We start from the raw sequence: 12,219 nt of genomic DNA on the forward strand, positions 1-12,219 counted from the left end.
AACCCAAAGAGCCCAAATTTCGTCGATAGCCACATACACAAATTTCAAACCCGCACTTTGATTGACATTTTTGTATGACCCTTTGTTTCACTGAACTGCACTTTGTTGATGGTTCCCGTCGTGTTTCCTTTCGATGTTATTTTGTTATTTCGGCGTTTTCTTCTAAGAGTTGAGTTGATGATGTCGGGAAGTCATCTTGCGATGCGGAACCGCCGTCTCCCGAAACGGCCTTACGTCAATTCTGGTCCAGGTATCATCCTCGGGACCTCTTACGACATGCCTTGCTAGTGGAGTCCATGATGGTATGAAGTTGTGTCTTAAAGCTGGATTTTGAAGGGGTGAAACATGAAGTTGGTTTGGGGTCACACATGAACCGCTGTAAATGAATATATTACAGCATTAATTTCTAACTCTTCCCACAATTCATTGAAAGCTAAAACTTGAGCTATAGATTAAAGATTATTTAAATTCTCTCATTCTATTTGAATCCTCAAGTTATATAGATTTTCATCTTCAAACTACTGATTCTTTGTATCAGAATTAATGAATCTTTCTTCACAGATAATTCAAAAGTTCTGGTATAGTTTTATAAATTAACGTTCAGTTAAAAGCTTTAATGCCATGAGAAAACACAGTCAGAAAAATATAAAAATTTAGCAAGTCTTAAACTCAATATGAACATAATCTTGAAAATTTCATTCCAATTTAAAGACTCTCTACAATAATATATCTCCAGAAACAATAACTCAAATGTAACATAACTGAAAACTTTCTTCTCTACTTTCTGTACTTCTTTAGAAAAAAAAATTAACTTCCATCACTAATAAAATCAGAAGGATTATTCTCAATCAAATTTATTTACTTGAAAAATAACAGGCTTTATTGATACAATACTCAGATGTACCATTTTACGTACCTTAGCGGTTATTTGAAGAAACAATTATTCCTACATGATGAAGCAACACAACCTTTCAGGACATGGCACTACTAGAAAATTAAAACTTCAATAAAAAAAAAAACTAACTCCCACATTAACTAATCTAATATAAACTTGTAAACTTGCCCAAAAAGGGTGATACATAATGACTACATCTTTACTTTCGTAGTGCTCCTAGCAAAGTGTCCTCCAAAACGTAATCTGGTCTCTCGGCTGGGGAATCGCCCCACTACTATATTATTTAGAAACAGGTCTCCTATTGGGTGAAGGGAATCAAATTGACCAATCGTCGCGTGGCTTCTAGAGCCTCAGGACCAAATATAGTAACTGCATAATCATTAGTTTCTTATAATTGTAATACTTGCTGTTTTTTAACTTATCGCACTCTATGTCGCAACAGGAAGGCTAAGTTTTAGAGATAATTCCATAATCTACATTCCTCGATGACTCGGAGCCACAATTTTTAAATGTCTATCCTGGGAAACTCGAAGTAATGGCTGATCATAATAGAGATAGAAAATAATTTATTTCACTAACTCACTCACAATAATGGCTCTAGTCTATTGCATATTAAATTTACTATTATAACTTGGGAAAAGGCCTGAATTAAAAATAGTGCTCGGCACACAATAGTAATTGAATGCCACGATAACCAGTCAGAGTGGCCTTTTTTTCAAAAACCTATGATTGGTTGTCGTGGAATTCAAAAAGCTTCTGTTCAACCGGACCTGGGTCAAATCAAGCCAAAAAAACTAGAATACGCATATTCATTATATTACAGCTCATTTTACATCGTGGTATATCGAGGAGCCTGGTGAAAAATACAACTACAGTACTTCTAACACAACTGATGTGTTGCAATAGTCAATATTTTCATCCTAATTGTCTATCTTTTTCTGGAAAAATGAGGTATTTCGATCTGATTGTTTAAATTCTATAAAATCATCAAGTATTCGCTTTTGGAAAAGGAAAGAATGAGAACGTTCATTTTATGATAACTTCTTATAAAGTTGATTATTGATCAATATAGATAAGACAAGATAAGACCTTCAAAATAGTACTACTGTACTTATAGGTTTCAGATCCGGATGGAACACACAGCTTTCAGTTTCAGCTTTATTCAGCTTTCAGCTTTCAAATTTCAGTTTCAAGTTCCACGAAAAGTATAAAACATTAAAAATTCCCCAGCCCTTTATCTTGTAATTATCTAATAAATGATGCTGATGATGTTATCAGAAACGATCAACACATGAGGAACTGAAAAAAATATTCACGATTTTCTATTTAAAGCTAGTTTTCCATCATGCTATTATATGGAATGCGTTTGTCGCATCAAACTGGACTGAAACTTTGTTTTTCTATTGGAATAATTTATTAGTGTCCAGTGAAATAGTCGAGCGCCATTAACAACAGTATGGAGTTTGACATTTCCCTCTCGGCTCTTTCCACTTTCAACTCTCACACTCTTTTTCAGTCCTCCGAAGCTCCTCTTTTTGTCGTCAGTGTTCACGTTCCACGTCGTTGGCACATAGCTAATTAACAGAATATCAAGAGGTAGACGACTTTCATGGTTTGTTGCCGTCTGTTTTGTCGACAGAGCAGCGACATATTAGTCTGCTGTTGTGTGCTGCGTGCTGCTCAAAGTCCCCTGGGCTGCCAAATTAGTCCAATTATCACATACTCCAGCATCAAATGAGAGTTAACTTTGAATGCACACATATAAGAACATTTCCAAGTGCTGCAATGTCCTCTCAATTATTCTAATAAGTGTTCAACTGTGCATTGAGCTTATATCATTACATCAGTCAACCATAATAGTGGATACGTCTCATCTTCTTATCTCGATTAGATATTTCATTTCTGAATAATTATTGTAAAGTCATTCGTCAATTACATAGCAAATACCATCCCTGTTGAAAATATATTATCTCAGTTCGACAGTAACAATCAAGATATAACATGAAAATTATTGTGTTATTTGACTTTGTATATTCAAAGCTATGATGTGTAATAATTCTTGAACACAATAGCTGTATGCATTATTTGTCAAAGTGAGGCCTGTCAAGAAATAGTTTGTAATCGATCACCAAAAAGCACCTGTCATTGACTCAAATAATAAATTATATGAGGCTTCATCAATGATGAAGTTTCACATTGCATCAAATATACCATTTGAGACAACTTTTATAGTACAATATTCACGCCAGTATATATTTCAACAGACCTACAGATTATTGGAAACTCATAAAATAGTATAAGACTCAAGTATCTTCTGGAAATGAAGAATAATTCTTCGAATATTAAAATTACTCTTTTCTACACTGATCCTGCGGCCGATCCAAATATATATATGAGAATTAATGGCTGTGTATTTGTTCCCTATGACTTGAAAAATACTTGATATAAAGGCATGAAACTTTGGGAATATGTTGTGTGAATATTGGGGATGGTTCCTGACCAAAAACTTCAATAGGGAGGCTAATAATGATTAATCATTAATCCATTTTACAGACCTATGTTTTCGAAATTGTCGGCCTAGCGGCTACCGGAGAACGGAAGGATGATCATGATTCAAGATCATATTGAGATAATACGATTTAGCATCTAAAGTTACAAGCTGTAATAAACACGTCACCCTATGATAAATTGTGTAGGCTACTGCCATTACAACGGTAGTTTGGAGTTGAAGTGTGATTGATTGATACCAGCTGTAGATAATGGTTCCTTAGAAGACCTATACAAATAATAATTATCACTCCCCTATCATTGAGTAACCGAAAAATGTTGGAAAAAAATTATTCACCTCATGGAAGAGATTTGTTCATATTTCATTCATTAATGGCAGAATAATTTACAATCTTTTAATTTAGCTTAGCTTATATTCATCCCAAAATGGAAGATGGAAAGAATATGTATTTCTGTGTGATTCATCGTACATCGCATATTTCCTGGACCATCTATTGACAATCAACAGCTATGAAAACATTGAGTTCATCTTTGAAACACTGATTTATCCTATCTATTTTTTTATTCAACACTCTACTGTTAGATGTTACTACCAATTGATTGAGAAGAATATGTTTTGGGAATAATGAATGCTGCTTGACTAAGCACATAGGAAGTCCGTATTCAGATGTAAATGAAAATATTGATTGTCAGATAAATTTCATGTTTCACCAAATAAAGTAAAGTGTGACATGAGATACATTGACTTTTTGGCGGTACGAAGTTCGCCAGGTAAGCTAGTTGTAAATAGAGCTTCATCATTAATAGTCAACGCTGAGAAAGACAGGCTCAATCACCAGGAATACTATAAATTCTATGAAGGACCAGTAAGCCATTAATTTTGAGTAGTTCAATCAATTCCATTATGGACACTGGATACAGATTATGGACAATCAATACGTATGAAATTTATTAGCTACAAAATAAAAAACTCTGATTGAAGTGACCCCGACTACTACAATATGAATAACCATTTAGATCGAATATAAGAAATCACTCACATCTCTCATCAACTCGTACTTTTTGTTCACAAAAATATAAGTTATATTTTTATGGCTAGTACTCAAGTTTGCCTTTCTCTGGCCGTGCTACAAATAATGAATATGAATTTATTATGAATTTATTACCAAATACAAAAAATATTTTTACAAACAAAATATTCATTAAATTACAATAGTTTTTGGCGTGACTGGAAGAAGAAGCCTTGAGCTCCAGCCACGAGTTCTAAAAATAAGAAATACATTTTTTAACTAATAACAGCAGTACAAATGATACAATTCTGTTGATATATGGTAAATAATCTATGGATGTTGAATTTTATCAATAGTCAAGTACTTGATAAACAAAATATAGATACACAGAAAAATAATATAAAAATTGTCAAGTTCTAATAATTTTTATACAATTAATATTCCAAAAATTGTTGATTTAGCCAACTCAATTCTCAATTTTAAAATAATAGTTCTGTTTTACCCAAGATCTTATTAATCTCAATTTGGTTTTTGTTATTTTATCCTTAATAAAGTCTTCCGGATTTTATTTATTAGTTTATTACTCTGATATTCAAATTGGTGTTTACTAGATGTTAATGAAGTAAAGTTAATATTGAAAGCATTTACTACAGTTGGCCGTATATTATAAGGGATTGTGCGACGGGTAAATTGATGTGTATTTTTATTAATAAAAATAATTAAATTTGTCACATAAGTTTGACGTAACGTTGGTAGATCTATCTCTTCAAATATTAATCTGCTGGGATAGAGTCTGGGTCTTCCAAGCGCAGCTCTAATAATATGCTTTTGTATTATAAAAAGTTTTTTAAAATGAGTGTCATACGCTGCTCCCATACTTCTATATTATAATGGAAAAGTGAATGAGCATAAGCGTAGTAAATCGTTCTCAAAATATTCAAGTCTTTTAATTGGTTAATTCTGTAAAAAATTGTTATTGAATATTTCAGTTTGAAGCATAGATTCTGAATGTGAACGTCCCATTTAATATGCTGATCCACAGAAACACCTAAATATTTGATTGATTTAACTCTTTCTATTGGTGGACAAGTGCAGTTAATAGTGATGTTGTTATGACAGTGTATTATCAGCTCAAGCTCATCAGGAGGCTGACCACTTATGTTAGGGGAAAAAGATATGTATTTAGTTTTACTCGCATTTAGAGTTAAAATATGGCTGTTCAACCACGATTTAACTATTTCAAGACCACGATTAGCAGAGTTAAATGTTTCATTCCATGTTAAGCCTGAGAAGATTAGAGCAGTGTCATCGGCAAATGATAGTGTGACACCATTAGGAATATCAATTTTCAATAAGTCATTGACATAAATCAAAAAAGTAGCGGCGATAGAACAGTTCCTTGTGGAAGTCCAAACTCTTTTATATTTTGAATGTCAGTTTTATCATTTATTGTTAAAATTTGGATTCGATCTGTCAAATAGCTTGCAAATATATCTTTTGTTGTTCCTCTTATTCCACAACACTCTAGCTTATGAAAAAGGATAGAATGTGGTATAGAATCAAAGGCCTTTGCCAAGTCCAAAAATATAGCAAGTGTTTTTCTATTACTATCAAAACTTTTATTTATTAAATTTGTCAAGTGTAAGACAGCATCTTTGGTGGATTTACCTTCTTGAAAACCATACTGGTTACTCGAAATGAAATTGTTTTTTCTAAGAAAGTCCATCAATCTAACTTTTATAATTTTTTCCATAATTTTTGATAAATTGGTTAATAAGCTAATAGGTCTATAGTTTTGAGGATTTGCAAGGTCCTTGGATTTAGGTATTGGTTTAATTAAAGCTATCTTGAATTTCTTTGGAAAATATCCTAATAAAAAACACCTATTAAAAATGATTTCCAGAGGGGAAACAATGAATTTTGAGATTTTTTTTAAACATATTCCACTAATGTTATCCACACCCGGAGACGAGTTTGGTTTCAGCTCATGTATAAATTTATTTATTTCCGCAGTATCGGTTGGTTTTAGGAAGAAGCTATTCAAAGGTCTCCAGGAGGTAGACTCTGGGATTTCAATTCGATTATTCTGTATCAAATTATTAGCATAAGACTGGCCAACTGTTGCAAAGTGCTTATTTAATACATTAGCTTCAATTTTGGGTTGAAAATCCCTATTTTTATTGTTTGTAATCTCCTTTATGCATTCCCATGTCTTCTTCATATTACCCTTATAAAATTGAAATTTTTCGTTGTAGTATTCTATTTTTGCATTTTTTATCACGTTGTTCAGAGTGTTTCTGTACCGTTTATATTCCTCCTTTAATCCATTATTGAATGGTTGCTTATTCAACTCTCTATGCATCTTGTCCCTTTTTCTAATAGAATTAATAATGCCTTGACTAATCCATTGTTTTAAGGGTCTCCTTTTATGTGGTATTTTAAAAGTTTTTGAATTTTTTCTTATGTGGTCCGTCAGAGTATTTACAAAATTATTAACCAAATTATCAATGTTCTCTGAATTATTATCAAGTATATTATCCCATCTTTCATTCTCTAAGCATCGATAAAGATTCTCATAGTCGATTTTCATTCTAGTATTAGTCAATTCATTACTTTCAGGTTTTATTCTGCTATTATTTATATGCATGGTTGTGATAAAGTGGTCGGTAATATTTGATTCGATTATAGTTGCTAATATATTATCAGGATTTATATTATTATTTTTGAGAAAAATATGGTCTATACATGTTTTGTATTATATTGAACTCTTGTTGGTTTATTAATATAAGATTTGAATCCATTCAGATGAACAGCGCTTAAGTATTCGTTAGTGAGATGACTGTTTTCTAATAGATTCAAGTTCATATCGCCTACAATCAAAAATGTGCTTCCATTATTGGTATTTTGCAGAAGCAAGTCAAAACTGTTAATAAAGTGAGTAATGTTCAGAGAAGGTGAGCGGTAAACAGATATCAGAGTATATTTCTTATCATCAATTGTGAATGCGATTGAGAGAGAGTTGGCATTATCTATTTCCAGTTCTATTCTATCGAAATCTATGTCATTGTGGATGAATGTACATATACCATCACTCTTAGTATACTTATTCTTTTTATAAATAGTTCGGTATCCCTCTATTAGAAAATGACACTGACAGTCTTCAGTTATCCATGTTTCGGATAAAACTAATACATTAAATCTTGTTTCACATTGATTCAAATAACATAAAAATTGATCAAAGTTTTCATTAATGCTTCTTATATTCATATGTAATAAGTTGACTAGATTCTCTGAACTATTGTTTAAATAATAATTAGGTTTGAAAGTAGCAATATCGTGTACTACAAATGTATCATAGATGCCAAAATCGATTGTATCTTCAAAGTTAAATGGCATTTTTTTTATGAATAAAAATTAAGAAAAAGGAAGATAAATAAAGAAAAAAAAACTAGCTGAAAAAGTCGAGTTTGAGCCTGCAAACCCCAGAAAACAACTAAATAAGTTCACTTCTCAATAAGTATTAAATGATGTCCAAAACCTCAATTCAAACAATTCTAAATTATTCCAAGTCTAAATTAAACAAACATATTCCGAATGAAAAAAGAAACATAAACAAAGAAAAATAAAACCACCGTATGAGATCCACTACACCCTGAATCAATAATCTTCAATTGACTATTAAAAAAAAAAATAAATAAATAAATAAATAAAACTTAGTTTCAGAAAATAGTGTAATTTTAAATGAAAAGTATTACAGATTATATAATGTGACAGTACGCACTCTTGGAATACAAAAAATCTAAGTATAGGTATAAAAGAAAATAGAAAAGACAGACAAAATATTTAGATTTCAATCGTAAAGTCCGTGATATTTTGATTTTTGCATTACTCAAAAGGTTCGAGATCTTCATCCTTGACTATTCTCTTAGCTGGCGAATCTTGTGTTTGACGCACGAGAATTTTCCCATCCTTGACCCATACAAACTTTAATTTGCCCCCCCTCTTCAGAAATTTTGCCTTTCCTAGCAAGAGCTTATTTGCGGTTGTTAGGTGTTCATTTATATAAATGTTTCCACGAGGTAGGCCAGCGTTCAAGTCCGTGGTTACTAATTTCTTTTTACTTTAGCTGCCAGCAACCAATTTAATTTGGTTCTCCTTGTCGTGAATTTACAAATAATTGGTTGGATCTTACCTTTCGGAGTAGGAACTCGATGAGCAATAGATATATCATCGTCCTTAAACGGAACGTTGATGACCGCTGCAATGCACTTTATAATCTCGTACACATTTTCACCTTTCGTAGTCGGAATGCCAGCTATTTTCAAATTGTCAATTCGAGATCTTTGTTGCAGTTCTCTAATTTCCCTGTGACACTCATGGTTTACCAGCTTCAAACGTTCGCATTCTTTTTTTAGATTAACATTATCAGTTTGTAGGCTTTTCATGGATTCCTTGATTTCATTCACAGAGGATGTAAGGGCGGACAGTTTTTCACTAAATACTGCAAACCGTTCATTGATGAATTCTTTCAAGGAGTCAACTAAACATTCTTGATTTTTCTCCTGAACAGTATCACTATTATCACTAATTGAGGTGATACATTGATCACACTTCCACGAATTCTTGAGTTTCACATTCTTGTCAAGCTTACGAAAGTTTTTTAGTGATTTTATACGCGTACACCTTGGATGGTATTTATTTTCACATACGGTACACTCAATACATTCCTTCAAGTCGATTACAGTTTCACATTCGCTGCACTTGTTTGCCATAATTCACTGAATTATACTGAAACTATATAACTGAATTATAATTATTCAACTATAAGTAGAATATTAAAAAAAATATATACGGTTTCTAGGTTGGGCTTTGACGACCTTAATTATTGTTGTTAACCGGAGTCTACACGAACGGCTATCGAGCTGAACCGATTATCGGCATTGGAGATAAAGACATCCGTTCACTACGGCTGCTCGAGAAGAACTCGAAGTAGAAAATGTAGGTTTATGTTTGACATCTCGTTTTTGTAATCTTGTTGTGTATCAAGAAATTTTTCAATGTGATTTTTGTTTGCAATAAAATTTGAATTTGAAAAAAGAATTATCAACAAACTCCTAACCAAAGAAAATCTCTGTACTCTGTTCTAATCGGAATGTATGAGACTCCATATTATACAGCTGATAGAAGGCGCACACCAAACTGGCCAAGCATGATACAACAATGGAACAAACACGTGGCAAGCTCATGCTTTGGATCTAAAGAAAATCAAATTCGATCAGCTGATTGATAAAATTATTTTTAACTTTCCAATGATTACAACATATGTTAGAATATCAAGGGTCAATTATCTCAGTTCCATATGGCATTCACCTTACCATGTTCATAGCCTTACTGAATAGGATCCTTTTTCATACTTTGAAACCCTTAGAGAGAAAATATCTCAAAATCCGTTCTTAGTGCGCATCTAGCACGTTTGAAGAATATTTGTGCAGAGTTTTAAGTCTGTAGGCCAATTAGTTTGAGCTATAGTGTGATTTTACATGAAAATTTCAAAAAATGTCCTCTCCTGGACCCCTCTCTGTTCCTGGTCGGAATTATTCTGCATAGATCTAATTTTTTTTCGTAGCTGAACAAAAATGTTCCTCATTTGCTGTGCAATTAGCGGTTAAAAAGTACAAAATTTTTTGGAGGCCCCAGCTCCTTCAGGTGGGCAAATTTCTGAAAATCCTTTCTTAGTGGATGTTCGAGGCTATCATAAACAATTGTGCAAATTTCAAGTTTGTAGGCTTGGTAGTTTGGGCTGTGGTGTGATTTCAGTCTGTCAGGGCTTAGCCTTTTATAGATATAGAGATTACTTTTTATGAAGAGTGACTGTAGCAATGTTGAAGTGGAATTTCACTGGATTTGTAATTGTAGTAGTACAGCTTGTCTTTAGTACTTGTGAAGTAATTTTTGATGGAATAACGCTTTGCCTCCTGCTTGGCGTCAATCAGTAGAGCATGAGATTTAATAACTATAAAATCTGGTCGTGGTTTTCTAGGCTATAATTCCACCAATATCCTAATAGGCTCATTCAGGAGCTCTCACAATAATTGAGTACTGATAATTAACAAAAAAAAAATATATATATATATATATAGATAGATAATTTGTATCCTATGGTATTGGGGAATAAAATGAATGGTACACCATGAAAAATTTGATACATATATTAAACAAATAATCTCAAAGTTAGATCAATATAGAAAATATATAGAGCAACAAATATACAATGAAACAAGAAACGAAATCGAATAAAATATCACAGATCAGTACTATTTTCTAGTTCCATAGCACGAAACTTTACCATGTGCTTTTCACTTCATCTTCTTCTCTTCTATACTTATAAAAGGCTAAGCCCCGACAGACTGAAATCACACCACAGCCCAAACTACTGAGCCTAAAAACTTGAAATTTTGCACGATTGTTTATGGTAGCCTGAAAACATCCACTAAGAAAGGATTTTCAGAGATTTGCCCCCCTGAGGGAGCTGGGGCCCCCCCAAAATTTTGTACTTTTTAACCGCTCATTGCATAGCAAAGTCATGAGGAACTTTTTTGTTCAGCTACGAAAAAAAATTAGATCTATGCAGAGAAATTTCGATCAGGAGCACAGGGGGGTCCAGGAGAGGGCATTTTTCGAAAATTTTGATGTAAAATCACACTACAGCTCAAACTAATTGTCCTACAGACTTGAAACTTTGCACAAATATTCTTCAAACATGCTATACGCGCACTAAGAACGGATTTTGAGATATTTTGCTTCTAAGGGTTTCAAAAGATGAAAAATGATCCTATTAAGTGAGGTTATGAACATGGTAAAGTGAGTGCCATATGGAAATGAGATAATTTATTTATTGACATGTGATATTCTAACATATGTTGTAATCATTGAAAATAACAAAATAATATGATAGAAATTCAAAAAAGAACATCTTTTCCATTATTGCTTTCTACCTGATTCCACTCAGCCTCAATAATATTGTTCTGATAATTGATAGATATGTTTGATAATATTATTATTATTATTGATATAATGAAAGTATTCTTTTAATAATTGATTATTATCATTAATATAATAATAGTATTGTTTTGGTAATCAATAAATTAATATTTTTATTTTCACAAACTCTGTATAATTTATAATGGTGAATGTGAAACAGCTGCATCAAAGAAATTATCTCAAAAACAAATGTTTAGGGAAACCATAGTTTTAAACTTCGTTTTACTGATTCAATTTATAAGCCTACACGTGGCATGTATTATTAATTTTTCAGCTAGAACAGTTTTTTGAGACTGCTAAATGAACGTCTACAGTTTTATCAATGCTGTATCGGCAATATGAGAAAGCATGCAGTTAATATGTCTTTAAATAAAGGTGTTGATATCTACATGATGATTATTCTCTACCATTTTTATTTAATTAAAATTTCAAAATTATTCAAGCCTTAATAGATTGACTCACTGTACAGTCAGTCGAAAATGTTAATATTGAAATGAGGGGTATTTTGGCAAGCTGAACAAAAAAGTAAGGTCCTATGCACCTTTTTGATATTATTTCTTCAAATGAAAAATAAGTTTTGTGGGTTGTTGAAACTCCCCCTGAAAGAGAACTATTCATTTTATCCTATCTTTTAGTAAAATAACAATGATTTCTGCATTGAATAACATCTATCTTGCCAACAAGAATCGAACTCTTTGTGAATTTAGATTTGACCTACACTTTAGATATATATATAATTCTATTAATAAATTCATGGAAATTGAA

General features: G+C 32.3%; 1 protein-coding gene across 1 annotated transcript in view; it reads right to left on the reverse strand.

The window, feature by feature from the left end:
- The window catches only part of LOC111047528 (uncharacterized protein C11D3.03c), a 93,841-nt gene that overhangs the window by 73,961 nt on the left and 7,661 nt on the right, over window positions 1–12,219 (reverse strand). The window lies entirely within an intron of this gene.

The sequence above is a fragment of the Nilaparvata lugens genome, chromosome 1 (genome assembly GCF_014356525.2).
Source record: "Nilaparvata lugens isolate BPH chromosome 1, ASM1435652v1, whole genome shotgun sequence".
NCBI classification, from domain to species: domain Eukaryota; kingdom Metazoa; phylum Arthropoda; class Insecta; order Hemiptera; family Delphacidae; genus Nilaparvata; species Nilaparvata lugens.